Here is a 15844-nt window from a genome sequence, read left to right on the forward strand (position 1 = left end):
AACGATAACGCTATTCTAGGCTGCATCAACAGAAGTATAGTGTCCTGATCAAGGACAGTAATACTACTACTCTATTCTGCCTTAGTCAGACCACACTTGGAATACAGTGGTACCTCGGGTTAAGTACTTAATTCATTCCGGAGGTCCGTTCTTAACCTGAAACTGTTCTTAACCTGAATCACCACTGTAATGGTTCTAGGGGTTGCTCGTGCGTAAGTTGTCGCCAGTCCTGGCTAGGTTACCTGAGTGAACCCTTTCTGTCTGGACAGCCTCTCTCCCGTGGCTGCCTCAATCGCTGGCAGAATCCGTCAGTGGGCATTTCTTGAACTTCTTCCAGCAAAGAAGTTCCTTGACGCCTAGTCTCCTCCTACTCTCCCTGCACGGAAGTCTTCTGCACAGGGAGGGTGTGGGCAGCGGAGGACCCGTGCTCTCCCCGCTGGTCTCCGGCGAGGAGTCCTGGAGCCCCCTCGCCGATTCCCCCTTCTGCCCCCCTTCTCCACTGGTGCTACGCTGATTTCCTTCCCCAGCAGATGGGCTGCCTCTCTCCCTACTGGGATCCTCTCCGGCATCCCTCTGGAGCCTTCCCTCCGCCTCTGGCTCCGATGGCAGTTCCCTGACAACCACTTTAGCTAATGGGGCCTCCTGCTGCCGCCGCACTACCAAAGCACGATTTCTGTTCTCATCCTGAAGCAAAGTTCTTAACCTGAAGCACTATTTCTGGGTTAGCGAAGTCTGTAACCTGAAGCGTATGTAACCTGAGGTACCACTGTACTGTGTCCAATTCTGGGCACCACAATTTAAGGAGGATGTTGACAAGTTGGAATGTGTGCTGAGGAAGGCAACCAAGATGATCAAGGGTCTGGAAACTAAGCCTTATAAGGAATGGTTGAAGGAGACGAGTATGTTTAGCCTGGAAAAGAGGACACTGAGAGGAGATATGAGAGCCATCCTCAAATATCAAAAGGGCTGTCACATGAAGGAAGGAAAGCAATCTTGTTTTCTTCTGATCTGGAGGGTAGGACTTGAACCAATGGCTTCAAGTTACAAGAAAATCCTTAAGTCTAAAACTCCAACACTGAGCAGAGGTACAGTATTCCCCATGATGTGCATATCTCAGAAATCTCAAAAATACGAGTGTAAAGTATGCACAAAATGCATTAATTGGTGAAAATAACATACATACAAACATGCATTATCATAGGGAAAATTGCTCTTCCAAAATGTGCATATTAGGCAAAACTGCATTAAGAATGTGTGTAGTAGGAGAAAATGGTGCTAAAATGCTGGGGACCTTTTAGAAAAAAATCACAAATTGATGTGGAAATGTGGAGAAGATTGGAAAAATGAGAAACTGAGATAAACTGAAATTGACAGATTTGCTCATCCCTAGCAGGCACTACAATTACAATGTCTGTTGGACAAAGGCACAGCAATATTTTACGTGCTCCATTCACTCCTGAGCCTCCACTAGTGAGGAGCAAGTCTTTCCCTGGCACTCAGAAAACAGCAAGGGAGCTCAGCAGCCAGCCTAGTCAGAAAGCCAGCTCCCGGCACTTGCTTTCCAGGTGTGTTGAAGGGTTGCTATGGCTACCAGCACTGCCACTTCACTCAGCATTTGCTGTTAAGATAAGCTTTGGTCTACGTGTCACAGCAAGAAGCTGTTTGTGTATACTCTCTAGGGCGCTGTCTGTTTTTGCTTTGAATTACTTGTGTGATGCAGCCTCTCTTCCTGCCCTTGAGGTGGAAAGAGATAATTGTGCGACCTGGAACCTGGAACCATCAGGGTTCTTCCCCAGACACATCTTCTGTCTCTCAGTTTTATCCCAACCACTCTTACTTTATCTTATTGCCATTATCTCTTTCTTAGCTCTTTAGTTAGGCGTCATTAAGAACACAGCAGCTTAGGGAGCTTTGTACACCCCCAGATCAGCCAAACCTAGGTAAAGGGACCCTGGACAGTTAAGTCCAGCAGCGAACAACTCTGGGGTTGCGGCGCTCATCTCACTTTACAGGCCAACGGAGCCGGCGTTTGTCCGCTCCGCAGACAGTTTTTCCGGGTCATGTGGCCAGCATAACTAAGCCGCTTCTGGCACAATAGAACACCGACACCAGAGCAGCGCACGGAAACGCCGTTTACCTTCCCACCAGAGCGGTACCTATTGATCTATTTGCACTCTGAAGTGCTTTCGAACTGCTAGGTTGGCAGGAGCAGGAACTGAGCAACGGGAGCTCACCCCGTTGTGGGGATTCGAACTGCCGATCTTTTGATTGGCAAGCCGAAAGCTCAGTGGTTTACAACACAGCGCCACCCATGTCCCACCAGCCAAACCTAAACTTCCCCCAAAAGCTGGAATTATGGGCTATGAACATACCGTATTTTTCGCTCTATAAGACGCACCAGACCACAAGACGCACCTAGTTTTTGGAGGAGGAAAACAAGAAAAAAAATATTCTGAATCTCAGAAGCCAGAACAGCGAGAGGGATTGCTGTGCAGTGAAAGCAGCAATCCCTCTTGCTGTTCTGGCTTCTGGGATAGCTGTGCAGGCTGAATTTGCTCCATAAGATGCACACACATTTCCCCTTACTTTTTAGAAGGGAAAAAGTGAGTCTTATAGAGCAAAAAATACGGTACTTTCCAGCATTTCACAAATCAAAAGCGAGGCAGGCTTTCAACACCTCTATTACTGAGTATCACTGCCTAATTCCTATCTCCACTTCCAGTTGCACATTGCTGACATCTTTACATCCGCTGTGTGGTCTATTCCTTTCCTTTGCAACTTCTTGAGCTGTATTGTTGTTACAAAACAAACGAACCCCAAACCCCGTGACATTTGTTTCCTGGTTAATCATCCTCAAGAAAAATACAGTACTCTTACAATCTCTTGTTATCATCCATTCAAAACTAACCTCACCAGCATGTGAAATGGCAAGCAGTGCAGTGATGATGCCTTAATGTGTGTGCATTTATGTCAGGGATGAGGGATTTTTGGCCCACCAGATGTTGTTCAACAGCTGGGCTGCAAACACTTTGCAAATGGTCCCATGGGGCGGCTGCATTTCCCCCCAGGAGTGCCTCTGGGAACACCATCACATAACGGCATTCCCAGGTGTATTCTATCCCTCATTTGAAAATTATTTGGCATCCAACATTATGCTGATATTTATTTCTACGATGTTTTTCAGCCAAAGGCCTCCAACGCAATCCATAAGGAATTTTAAATGAACAATAAACTTCAGCAAAATTAAAAACAAGCAAGAAGAAAAAGAAGAAGAAACAAAGAAGAAAATGAAACTGTTATGTACTGAAGTTCTCACCCTGGGCCAGCAGGGGGGTACTGTAGATAGTTATGCAAATGAAGGATCGAAAGTGACGTTCAGTGATTGGATAGTTTTAGAAAGTTGTTACAGTAACAAGGTACTGGAGCTCTATATAAGCAGGCTGACTGAGCCCTTCAGCTCAGTTCAGTTCTGGCCTCAGAATAAAGAAGAGCTGTTTGAAGAATCGCTGTGTCATCTGATATGTTCGCCCACAACCTAACAGAAACAGCAACAATATCATAAGGAGCCAGAAAAATGGAAAGAAATCAAGCAGATAGAAATAGGAAGAAATGTGCTAATTATAAAAGATCCAGTGGCTGAAAGAATGGCTGAAAGTAGAAGCAGGAGGCAGTCATGGACACTTTCTGAGGGGACCCCACAATCTAGATGCTGCTATTGAAAAGTTCCCGTCCTGTGTATACACTGATTTAATCTTAGATCTAACACCGGTTTTGAGAGATCTGCATTGGCTCCCAGTACGTTTCCGAGCACAATTCAAAGTGTTGGTGTTGACCTTTAAAGCCCTAAACGGCCTCGGTCCTGTATACCTGAAGGAGCGTCTCCACCCCCATCATTCTGCCCGGACACTGAGATCTAGTGCTAAGGGCCTTCTGGTGGTTCCCTCGCTGCGAGAAGTGAGGTTACAGGGAACCAGACAGAGGGCCTTCTTGGTAGTGGCGCCCACCCTGTGGAACACCCTCCCTTCAGATGTGAAGGAAATAAGCAGCTATCCTATTTTTAAAAGACATCTGAAGGCAGCCCTGTTCAGGGAAGTTTTTAATATTTAACGCTGTACTGTTTTCAACACTTGATTGGGAGCCGCCCAGAGTGGCTGGGGAAACTCAGCCAGATGGGCGGGGTATAAATAATAAATTATTATTATTATATTATTATTAGATCTTAGACTGGACCAGATCTTTATCTACAGCCCCTGCCCACCAAAGGCCATGTTTGAAGGGGAGGGCAGGGCTAAGCACCTGCCAATCACTTGGTGTCACAGTGATGTCAGGTTTTCACTGACATCACTGACACGTTTGAAATAAAGCCATGCAGGCAGAAGCAGTGACAATCCGTTAATTGCTGGGGCTTCTACTCAGCAAGCTTTATCTCTCGCTCTTAGCACTTTAATTAGCTATTCCTAATATCACACCAGCTCAAGGAGCTTTGCACACATCCCATCAGCTTCCACAGAGCTTCTGAAGCTCCAACAATCAGTTGTCAGGGCTTGCAAAGTGTTTTGCAGGTGCTACTGATCAGCTGATCACAGATGCCTGTAAACCCCATTTTAGCCCTACCTGCTGACACAATATATGATGTCAGGGGTGAGGCAGGTGGACATGGCTTGGGAAAAAATCTAGGAAAAAGCATATGTCCTTGATTTCCTCCTTCACCGCTATTTGATGGCTGAATCTGCTTTGTATCTGCTTATCATTTTAGGTTTTAGGCAGAAAGCCAAGGAGGAACTATAAGGATGCTATTCTGGCTGGATTTGAGGCCCTTGCTAAGCCTCCGAGCAATCTAATATCTGCTTTTTCATCTATCATTGTGAAAATATGCTTAGGCATTCCAAGCTGAAAAGGAAGTATTACATAATTAACATTATTTCAAACACTGTCAGTATATTACATATTTTATGCCCACTGGCAACATCTCTGAAATAGAGATTCAAGACATGAATTAATGGGTAAATTAGAGCCCTAACTGCATCAAAACTTTCAAAACCAAGATGTGCAGCAAACAGGAAACTTTTGCAGAGCTCTACTCGTTTGCAGGACACCTTGGCAAGGACACTGCCAAGAGTTTCAGACAGCATGAAACTCTGGGTTGGGATTAGTATGATCCCATCTCTCCACCTTGGCTGTTCCCCTGCATTGGGGGAGTCCCTCCTGAGTCCCCCAGCCTCCAGGCCCTGCAATTCTGGGTGGGCGAGGGAGGCTGACTCCAGTTAGGGTCCCTTACACTGTTCCTTAGGCCCCACAGCCCTGAGTGGCAGGTCTCTGGAATTCTCCATCACCTTAAAGATGATTCTGGGTGTTCACTGGTGTGAACAGCCATTTTTGAAAATATCTTTACCCAGCCTCTTTGGACAATGAAATATACTCGGAGTCGAGTGTGAATTTCATGCTCTTTATTCAGCTCGTAGTAGCAATGAATGAATCTTTACCCAAAATGTCTAGCTATATACAGTGGTACCTCGGGTTAAGAACTTAATTTGTTCTAGAGGTCTGTTCTTAACCTGAAACTGTTCTTAACCTGAGACACCACTTTAGCTAATGGGGCCCCCCTCTGCTGCCCCACAATTTGTGTTCTCATCCTGAAGCAAAGTTCTTAACCCGAGGTACTATTTGTGGGTTAGCGGAGTCTGTAACCTGAAGTGTCTGTAACCTGAAGCGTCTGTAACCCGAGGTACCACTGTATACATTATTTACACAATGGGCCCCGTGTGATTGGCTAATTCCGGGCTGCTCCTGTAGGCCAATCGGGTTGCAGATTCACTTCATTCAGAAGCCTGATTGGCTGCTCCTGCTGGCCAATCAGGTCGCTGATTCACTTCCACCTGGAGTTTGATTGGGTGGCTCCTGCGGACCAATCAGACTGCTGCATTCTGGATCCTATTGTTGTAGGATTCAGCTCAGTACATAACAGGCAAGTAGCTAAACTCACGCTGTATAGAAGAGGGTGGCTGAGTGCTGTGTGGCAATGCTGAGAGGACTTGGCGAGAGTGTGCCACTGCTTTAATGGCCCACTCACAGCAGTGTGAGAAGGGCCAGTCCAAGACGTTTCGGCGCCTGAGGCAAACCACAAAACGGCCAAAAGAAAACCCAGCCAGGGAAGATGGGGTGGGTGAAGATCTACACCAGGAACAAGGGGGAAATTGAACTGGGAATCAAATGGGGGGAAGGGGCCCACTCTGAATCGCCCTGGGGCAGTTGCAGAGCCCAGGAGACCCCAGAGGGCAGCCGTCATCATTTCCTCTCTAAAGGTGGGAGGAGACCAGCAGCACCTCCTATTTGCTAAGAGGCCACTGTAGAGATGACATTTCGGAGTGCGGCTGCCGAGGAGGTGGCAGATCCAGCTCCAAGGAGCATCTCACTGCCCCCATGGCAGCAATAGTGGGCAGTGCATTCCTTGGAGGCCAGATCTGCTGCCCCCGTGGATCCTGCTGCCCGAGACAGTTGGCCTCACCTTGCCTCTGGAATGGGCCAGCCTTGAGTGTGGGAATACACACAAATGTTCCCTGCCTCCGTCAAGGGCTGCTGCAAACATCACCTCCACCTGAACCTGGCTGAGCCAAACGAGGAAACGGATTTTTCAGCCTCATCTCATTTGTGCCCAGGAGTGACACCTCTATCGCACCATCCTGCTAATTAAACCATTTGATTCCTGGATGCAAATTTCCTTTTGCTGTTTGTTATTGTAGGAAGGGGGCAGTTTGTGCCGGAGGGAACAAGCTTAGAACAATCACGGTTGGGTTCCATATTTATTTCTGTATATACAAAAGCAGCACCTTCATTATTCATCCCCCTTCAGGGCAACTATCTCATAATAATAAAAACGTCAAAAGGAATACACAGATACATATATCCACCAATAGAGAAGGTTCTACAAATGTGCCTGGAGAGACTGTGATTTATGACCTAGCAAAAATGGAGATGGGGTGATGATCCTGCTGCGCCAGCTGAAATGTAACTCCTTCTTGACTATCTGCGTTGGTTACTGGAATCAGTCATCTCACGGGGCAATGCTCTGAGCACCTACGTATTAATGTTAGGTGTTTAGAAAGGTGATACACAAAGCCATATGTGCAGTGTAAATGTACACTGGTAGCTCATGGCTGTGCCGTTCTCTCTGAGTAAATCAAAACCCCACCCTATTCCATGGGAGTAGCCAGGGGGGCAGCTGTTCTCCCCCAATCCAGTAAATAAATAAAAATACTTAACTAACTGACCATTCGCATCACAGATAGATCGGTTCTGCCCCCCCATAAATCCTGCCTCCCACGAACATAAATCCTGGCTATGTCCAGGCTCCTTTCTAGGAAAGGGCAGAGTTATTTGGACTGCACTCCTATGAACCTTTCCACTGCACAATTCACAGCTGCCTTAAGATTTCCCTCTCTGCATTTCCCTTTGTCTAGTGATTTCTAGTCTTGGGTCTTTTATCCCACCGCATTCTCCAGGAAAACCCGATGTTTACTGCTGAATTGGAACAAATATCAATAGTTTTTTCTGCAGATTGCATTTTTTTGTGATTCACCTGCAGGGGAAGTCCCTAACTCACTGAGGGTTTGAGATCCATTGGCTCCCCTCACCTGGTTTAGGCTGCCAGTCAAAGCCGTTTCCTAGGCTGTGGCCGCTGTCACATGCTGACAGCTTCTAGGAGCCACAGCTGAGAGCTGAGTGCAGGGTGGGGACCCAAGGTGGACAAACTACGCCTGGAGGAGCACAACGTGCCCCCCACCAGGGGTCCTCCCCCAACACCCTATGCACTCCAGAGATTGCAATACTGTGCAGCTAAATAGACCCCCCACCTCAGCAATAAGAATGTCAGATCTTAGGGCTGTCGTTCTTCCTAGGTTTCTGTTTAGTTTATGGCACTTGAAAATTCCCCTCCTCAACTTCCCATACCACTTCTGTCCCTCGAGTCCTTGGGTAACACTCCTTCATCCTGGGCATCTTTGCTTTTGACGTTAATCCCATTATCTCTCTAGCCTCCATCTTTTTTACTACCTCACTTGTTTATAACCATATCTTGGTTGCCAGTGGAGTCATAAATCTCTTTTATGCCTCTGGTGAGTGACACCGTGGAAATGCTCCAAAGGAAAACTCATATTGCTATAATATAGCTTACTTTGTGCACCTCAAGCACTGTGGTGTCTGGTTCCCTCGCTTATGTGTGTGTGTGTGCATATTTAAGAGAAAGAACATATCAAATGAGGATGAGGATGAACCATTAATGAGTACTCTTTGGGTTAAGTCAGTCAACCAGCTACAAATCCACCTAACGGTTACATTGTCAAGCTCACATTTGACCAGCTTTTTCCGCAAGAATATCAAGGCCCCAGTAGATAAAAACAAAATGGCCTCAAACCACATAGAGAAAGTTGAAGGGATGATGGAGCAGCTCCCACAGAAGCAGCTGCAACAAAAAGACTTGACAAAGGGGTGGATTAGAGCCCTAAGACTCCCAGGGACACAATTCACATGAAAATCACAGAAGCCAGCAAGGCGTTCAACATGGGTGTGAGGCACAGTGAAAGGATCCAGTCTGTTATAACGGCTAGTAAGGAACTCCAGCTAAAGGTGTGAAACAGGGGGACTGTGTTAGAAGAAGGACTGGTTTGGGGGTCCCAGAATTCTCTGGGTGGGCTTCCTCCATCTAGCCTTCCAGACTATGGATATTGGAAAAAACCATAGAGTCTGACATAAAGACTCACCTCTGAAACTCATATGACACATAGTCATATACCTTGAGTATTACCAGGTAAAATAAGAACTCTTGAATAAAAAACACCCCCTGAAACTGGCTTGGAATGAAAAACAAGTGCTTTTCCTCCAGGATTTGAGCAAGGGATATGCCATGCAGAGATAAAACCTTGATACCAGCTACAGAGAAACTGCAGGAGACAATCTCTGGTGCAGGTGGGACTTCCCTTTTCACCTCATTGTTCACGGAGGGCATAAACCATTCAGCCACAACACACAAAGGAACCAGGCACTTTATGTCTTTATTTAAGATGGAGCAATCCTGGTCACTGGAAGAACAGGACGACAAAGTACATAAGATACAGACAAAATGGCACATCAAACAGGGACATATTCCAGCAAAGAAAAACTACATTCAGCACCACTCCAGGACATCAAGATTTTTGTGATTCTACCAAAAACAAAGTTTCCCACAGAAACTGGAAGTGCCTCTGTTGCTAGACCACATTCACCTGAATTGGCATGGCTATGGCATTATGAACACGTCACAATTTCAGCAGCTGGCAAAAGGCTACAAGAGCAGGGAAACATCTGCTAACAGCATCGCCCTCCTTTTCCTTCTCCAGTGTTCTGCCAGACACCTGCAAAATGTTTGCCTGAACAGACTGCGGGAACCTCCCTCTGGAGAATCTCTAGCAAGAGGGCACACAATGGATCAAAAGGGTATTGTGTTCGAAAGTTTTTTGTCACACCAAAAGGTTGTGAGTTGAATTGGCATCTGAAACAGGGAGTGGGGGACCTTTGAGTCATATCTGGGAGATCTCATTAAATGAAAAAGGTTCCCAAACTTCTTTAATAACATAAACCCAATGTTACTTGCTTGCAAGAGAGGCATCTCGTTAAAAGCAAGTGTTAAACGATGAAGGGAAACATTTTTCTGCCCCAGGCTTGTCCAACTCCAAGATAGTGACAATTGTATTATGCACCCCGCCCCAGAGCATAGGAAGGGGGGTGCGGTGTGTGTGGACCGCCCCAGGTGTCATCACTGAGGGGGATGACAAAATGGCAAAAATATGTGTTTTTTAAATAAGAAATTCCCATTGCAGGGGGGGAAAAGATTTTAAGTGCTTATGCTCACAATGTTAAGTAAATAAACCAGAAAATAACACTTGCAACTGTACGTATCTTATTTTTCTTTCTTTTAATAATTTCAATGTGGGGAGTGGTGACAAGAAATTTTCTGCACCGGGTACCACCTGACCTTGCTACGCCACTGCACCCCCCCTTCCCTTCCAATGTAAAGAAGTAGCAAGAGACCCTGAGGGGAGATTTATATTTGCAAAATGGTAAGTTAACAATTAAATATTGGAGAGGGAAAGGGAAATTGGAGAGGGAAAAGGGGTCATAGGGGGAGAATGACGGTCACAGACCAGGATAAAAACAAAAAAACCATATAAATAAAATAGCATAAATAAAATAAAATAAAACTGATAAATGTTGGAGCAAATAAGGACAAAGAAACAAGCATAGGATAAAACATCTGAATAAAATACAAGATTAAACATGGATAATGGATGGATAAAAACTGATAATTAAAACAGATAAGAACTAAAAACAAATAACAACATGCAGTTAAAACAACTGTAAGAGCGTAGGAGCTAAAAGACTCGCAGTTAAAACAACTAGAAGAGGCTGCAGAGTAGAAGCCTCTGTTTTTTTTAACGTAATATTTATTAGGTTTTAAAAGATAAAACACAAACAATAACAACAAATAAAAACACAAAAAAGAAAAAAAAGAAAAATCCAACAATAAACAATACATAAAAACAAATTAAAACATCCATAGTCATACTTTCGTTTGCTTGTTTCTTTGACTTCCTCACACCTCCCTTTTTTGTATTCCGCTTCAGATTATTATTTCAGCAAATCCCTCCCATTTTACCAGAAATTTTGTCTGTATACTTAGCGTACTTTCCTCAACCTTGTTTAAACTTTAAATTAACCACATATATTTACATAAACTCTCACATCATTTACACAAAATCCAGGGAGTGTCTATCCACCGTTGTTCAATCTCGCAAATATTTTACTTTGTTTTACATTAAACTTTGAGCCTAATATATATTTTATACACTTTGAATTTCCCTAATTTTCCCCCTCAGCATCCCCCTGGTCCCAAAAACTGCCTGTCCTTTCCGTCCATTCCCTGATGTCTCTCAATCTGGAAATCTAATATCAGAGGCTCTTAAGTCCCCTCCAAGCCCCTTCTGCCGATTTTGTTTAAATTCTTTAATACCAACTGACTCATCTCTGAAGTATTCCATCCTGACATTGAAGTTACATCCTTTGTGCAATTCAGTTAGGTTTCCAAGGTTATAATTGTAATTTGAGTGATCTTTCAGAAGGTATGTCCAAGTACCTCCAAACCCGTAGGCCCCCAGTCCATCTAAATCTTCCAAACCCAGGTCCATGTCCATATTCCAACAATCCACAGATCCCTGTGAAATGGGATCTTTCCATTTTACCAATCCGAACTGACATCCTGTTATCACAATCTGTCCCTCAGCAAAATCCATGTCACATGTCCTCGGTTTGTAAACCTCAGTTTGCCTCTGTGGAGTCGAAAGTTCCTCATATATTCCTTTAGTCTCTTCTTCCTTTCCTTCTGCCAGTTCACCATTCTTTTCCTGTTCCCCGCTGTCCAATCCGATCATGTCATCCAATTTCTTATGGATCCCTTCCAGCAGAAAGTTTATTTTGTGTATTTCATTCATTATTACTTCAGAGGTCTGCATTTTAAGTTGCTCAAGGTCAATTCCCAGACTTTTATCTGCAGCTGGCACTTGTTCCTGTAACAGTTTCAAAGTTTCAAAGTTTCCCCACTAGAGGGATACAATTTAACTATTTCCCAAGTGCCAGTTCAATTTCAAGAAGAAGTAAACAATGTTGCAGGTCTCCATTTTGAATGCAAAAGGGGATAGAGGAAACTGTATCTTTTGAACAGCTGTCAACATCCCTTTGTTAGAAAAAAGAAGTAATTTTTAAAATCAAATCTTAGCATTCAGGCAGCCTGTTCCCAGGTCAGTGCTGAGATGGTTTTAAGTCCTAATATTGTCCAAATCAAAGTTTCCCCCTACTTCCTCCAAAGGGGGTAGGTACCTTAAACAGCGGATATTTAAACTTGCAAAATAAAATTGCAGGATTTTGCTTGTAGTGTCTTTGCTTCAAACTATATACAAAAGCGGAAGGTGGACTTCCTGTTTACACCTTCCCGCTATTAAATCCAGATTAACTCTTCCTCTTTAAAAATTTCCAATTAAAATTTAATTTCTTTAAACCTCGGTCTTTATCTTAAATCTTCTAATCGGTTCTACTCACGGGTAGTTACTTTTAAAGCCGAATTGTCCAGAAAGAAATCAGCGCTCTCCGACAACAGCTGTGCGGCTTCACTCCGGGGACGAAGCGGTCGATCCGAAGCACCGCGCTGCTCACCCCGCCTTGCAACGGAGCCTCAAAAAAAGGACTCCTCGCAAGCAAGGGAGGCGCAAAAGGTGCACGCCGGATCCCAGGTCCACAGGCTTCCCCCGCCTGTGGTTTCTAACGGGTCTCCGCTTTCGCCGCAGCGAGAGACCCTAAATCCCCGGAGCGGTTCCCCTGGGAGATCAGGGGAAATCCGCCATTGTCGCTGGCGCTGACCGGAAGTCCTCCAGAGTAGAAGCCTCTGAAATAGAGGACACTCACAGCATTAGAAACGGATGTGCAAATATGGTTAAAACAGACAAATAAAACAATGTACAACAATAAATTTAGAAACAATGTGCAACAATAAACTATCCCAGGGAGTTGACTCAGAGTCACCCATGGAACCGAGTTTGGGGATTTTCACGCCGGACTATTTTGCCGGACTATTTTGAGTTGGGCGATGGTCTGTGCCTACATAGGGGGAGAAAATTGTGGATGGGGTCAGGCCTGTGCGGGGGTGGGGGGCAACCTCAGGCCAGGGGTCCTGCCAGGGACTGGTTGCTTTTTTGCTTGAGTTTATAACTTTGTTCTAACAAGACTTCTTCCCGGGCCTCAGGCAAGTTCTGCGTGAGCCTGGATGGAATAGTACCATTTCTGCATCCCCATGCTGTGCACGCATGGCACTCGCAATGATGCAGAAAATATGTGATCACAAAGGCTACTTTCTTCCTTACTTATGACTGTGTGATACTTCTAGTTATATGAAATGCCGCCTCCGACAATATATCTCATCAGTCAAGGGCGGAATGAAGAGAAAATGTTCCTGCCACACGACGTGGGGGGCAGAGTAGAAGTATAGCAAGAAAATTCTTCTGGTTGTTCTCCTGCACATGCTTCACTGAAAGGAATAAGGGTCACACAAGAGCGTAATGCATTGGGGTGGCCTGGTAAAAATATGCAAGCTACCAGTGCAGTTATCACAGGGTGGGATTTGGACAGGGGAAACAGAAATTGTACATATGAAACAAAACAGAGCCATTACTGTTTGGTTTATACAGTTCTCTGACTTCGCTGGGGGTTAACCAAGGAAATAAACTCCGTTGCAGCGTATTTAACTTACAGCATCAACAAACACAGGTAAACTCACCAGTTTCAATCAACCACTGACTGACAATGTGATAGACAATCATCGACACTTCAGGCAGGCTCCATTAGAGTGACACGGCAATCGCTGGGTTCCTGGCAGAGGAGTTGCCATGGCAACGCACCCGGGACAATGCAAGCAATGAGATGCACCTGTGAGAGCACAAAACATTAGGCAGAGAAGGGGAAATATTTCTGGATTCACAAATATAAAGCAGCCTTCTGTGTCCTTGGGCGTTTAAGCATTTGCTATCCGAAAGGCTTTGAAAGCAATGTTCCCCCAAGATGTGGTGGGAAATTTAGGGAGCTTGTGAGGTATAACCTCTCCCCCCGTGCGCATCAGAATCCCCTCATATATAGCTGATATGAAATTTGGGGTTTGGCTTTTGCTGCCCAACTCCCCATGGGACTCTGAGTCCCCTAAGACCATGATTGGTCAGAGAAGAATGGATGGAGGCAGGATCCAGTGGAAAACAAGGCAGATATTTATTTTTCTGTTGCAACAGAGTTCTTGCCCTTCCTTCCAAGGAGGGAGAGACCCTGAACAAAAGTGTGCAGGAACCTTTAAAGACTTTGGACACTGCCCAACTGCTTTAGCCAAAGACCACCCCGAAATCATCACAGGAAGTGGTCTACAGCAGAAATCCTGTCTGCCAGGATACAAGATAATGGTCACTGACTGCATTACCTGGGCAGCCTAGCCATTCTTTTGTGATGGTTAATACTTTAGTTCCTGGTCACAGGCTTACCCTATTCATACACAAACACATCCTTAAGACAGGATTTGTAAGCAAAAAGGCAATGGGAAGGCTTTCCCAATTTGCCTCCCTTACTGCAGAGGAATACTTGAAGTCATTGGGAGAGTCAAAATAGCTTCAGGATTGCTCTCCCGTACTATTTCAGATACATGGTTTATATATTTAGATATGTGTGCATTTATGAATATTTATTCTATATTTGAGACCTTAAAAATTCTTATAACACAGTAAGGTGGGACGTGGGTGGCACTGTGGGTTAAACCACAGAGCCTAGGGCTTGCCGATCAGAAGGTCGGCGGTTCTAATCCCTGCGATGGGGTGAGCTCCCGTTGCTCGGTCCCTGCTCCAGCCAACCTAGCAGTTCGAAAGCACGTCAAAGTGCAAGTAGATAAATAGGTACCACTCCGGCGGAAGGTAAACGGCGTTTCCGTGCGCTGCTCTGGTTCACCAGAAGTGGCTTAGTCATGCTGGCCACATGACCCGGAAGCTGTACGCCGGCTCTCTCGGCCAATAAGGCGAGATGAGCGCCACAACCCCAGAGTCGGCCACGACTGGACCTAATGGTCAGGGGTCCCTTTACCTTTAACATAGTACAGTGGTTAAAGTATCAGAATAGGACCAGGGCAACCCAGCTCCAAGTGTCTGCTTGCAGCCCTAAAACCTCAAGGCCACACACAGTCTCTTGGTCTAACATACATTTGACAACGATAAGATACGACACGACACAATACAATAATCTTTCTTGTCATTGTCCTATACAGAACACCGAAATTGAAAAAATCTACATCAGACATTCAAAAACCCACAAGCCTGCTATCCCAGCCTGGTCAGCCCCTAAAAACTCTGATACCCCATAATTGAATACAATATACCCACATAAAGACTACCTTACACTGCATTTAAAACCAAAATCACATTTGGATAGAAACAGTTTCTAAGGCGGGGGAAGGGGGTGGCCTTGAGCTCCCGGGGGGGGGGGGATTTTGTGGGGGGGGGTGGCAGGGTCTAACTCAAGGCAGCCACTAGTTGGCTCCACTGCACCCCACACACACAAAATGGTGCAGGGCAATCCACATACTGGTTTTTCGAGGCAAAATTACTAACTCCCCAGCAGGGATCAATAGGAACCAAAACACCTGTTTGCAAAGAGGAAGTCTTTCATTTAAATCACAGAAAGCCTAGGCAATGAAAACCTGAAACGTCTAAAATAAAATAAACAAATATCAAACATGCCATTTGCTCATCAGGCAAATCCATAACATAAAGGTTTCTCCAGCTACTCCTGGCTTGTTTATTTTTACTGGCCCCTCATGTGCCAGTGGGGAGCCTAAACTGGTCTTATGGCTGCGATGCATCAGTTGTGGGACTTCTTTGTGACACGGCCTGAAACAGAGAAAGGGCTTATACAGATTTTTTTCCCCACAGAAGGCTAGTGTTTCCCAGCAAGCAGGCAGGAAAGTCCACACTGAAGTACCTTAAATATGCAAAGATTTTCCTCTCTCAGAGTTGCTTTGGTTAATTACTTTGGGAGATGTTTAACATATTGGAAGGATTGGCTCTTTGAACTTCAGAGAGACTTCTTCAGGTGGGATAATCTCCTTGTTATAATCCTGATTTTAGATATATCTGGCTGACCTTCTTATGACCTGGTGCCAATGATTAAGAGTGTGGCCTTGCCTTTGTGGCATCATTAGGTATCTCTCCTATTAGACACTGTTCTAGTTTTTCCTCTGTCC

General features: G+C 45.1%; 1 long non-coding RNA gene across 1 annotated transcript in view; it reads right to left on the minus strand.

Moving 5' to 3' along the window:
* The window catches only part of LOC310767629, a 52494-nt gene extending 38859 nt beyond the window's left edge, over window positions 1-13635 (minus strand). Inside the window, exon 1 of the long non-coding RNA XR_014550985.1 lies at window positions 13355-13635. This is a non-coding gene — a long non-coding RNA (uncharacterized lncRNA). The remainder of the gene's footprint in view (window positions 1-13354) is intronic.
* Window positions 13636-15844: the final 2209 nt, after the last annotated feature.

The sequence above is a fragment of the Podarcis filfolensis genome, assembly GCF_964270895.1.
Source record: "Podarcis filfolensis genome assembly, chromosome: 7".
NCBI lineage: Eukaryota > Metazoa > Chordata > Lepidosauria > Squamata > Lacertidae > Podarcis > Podarcis filfolensis.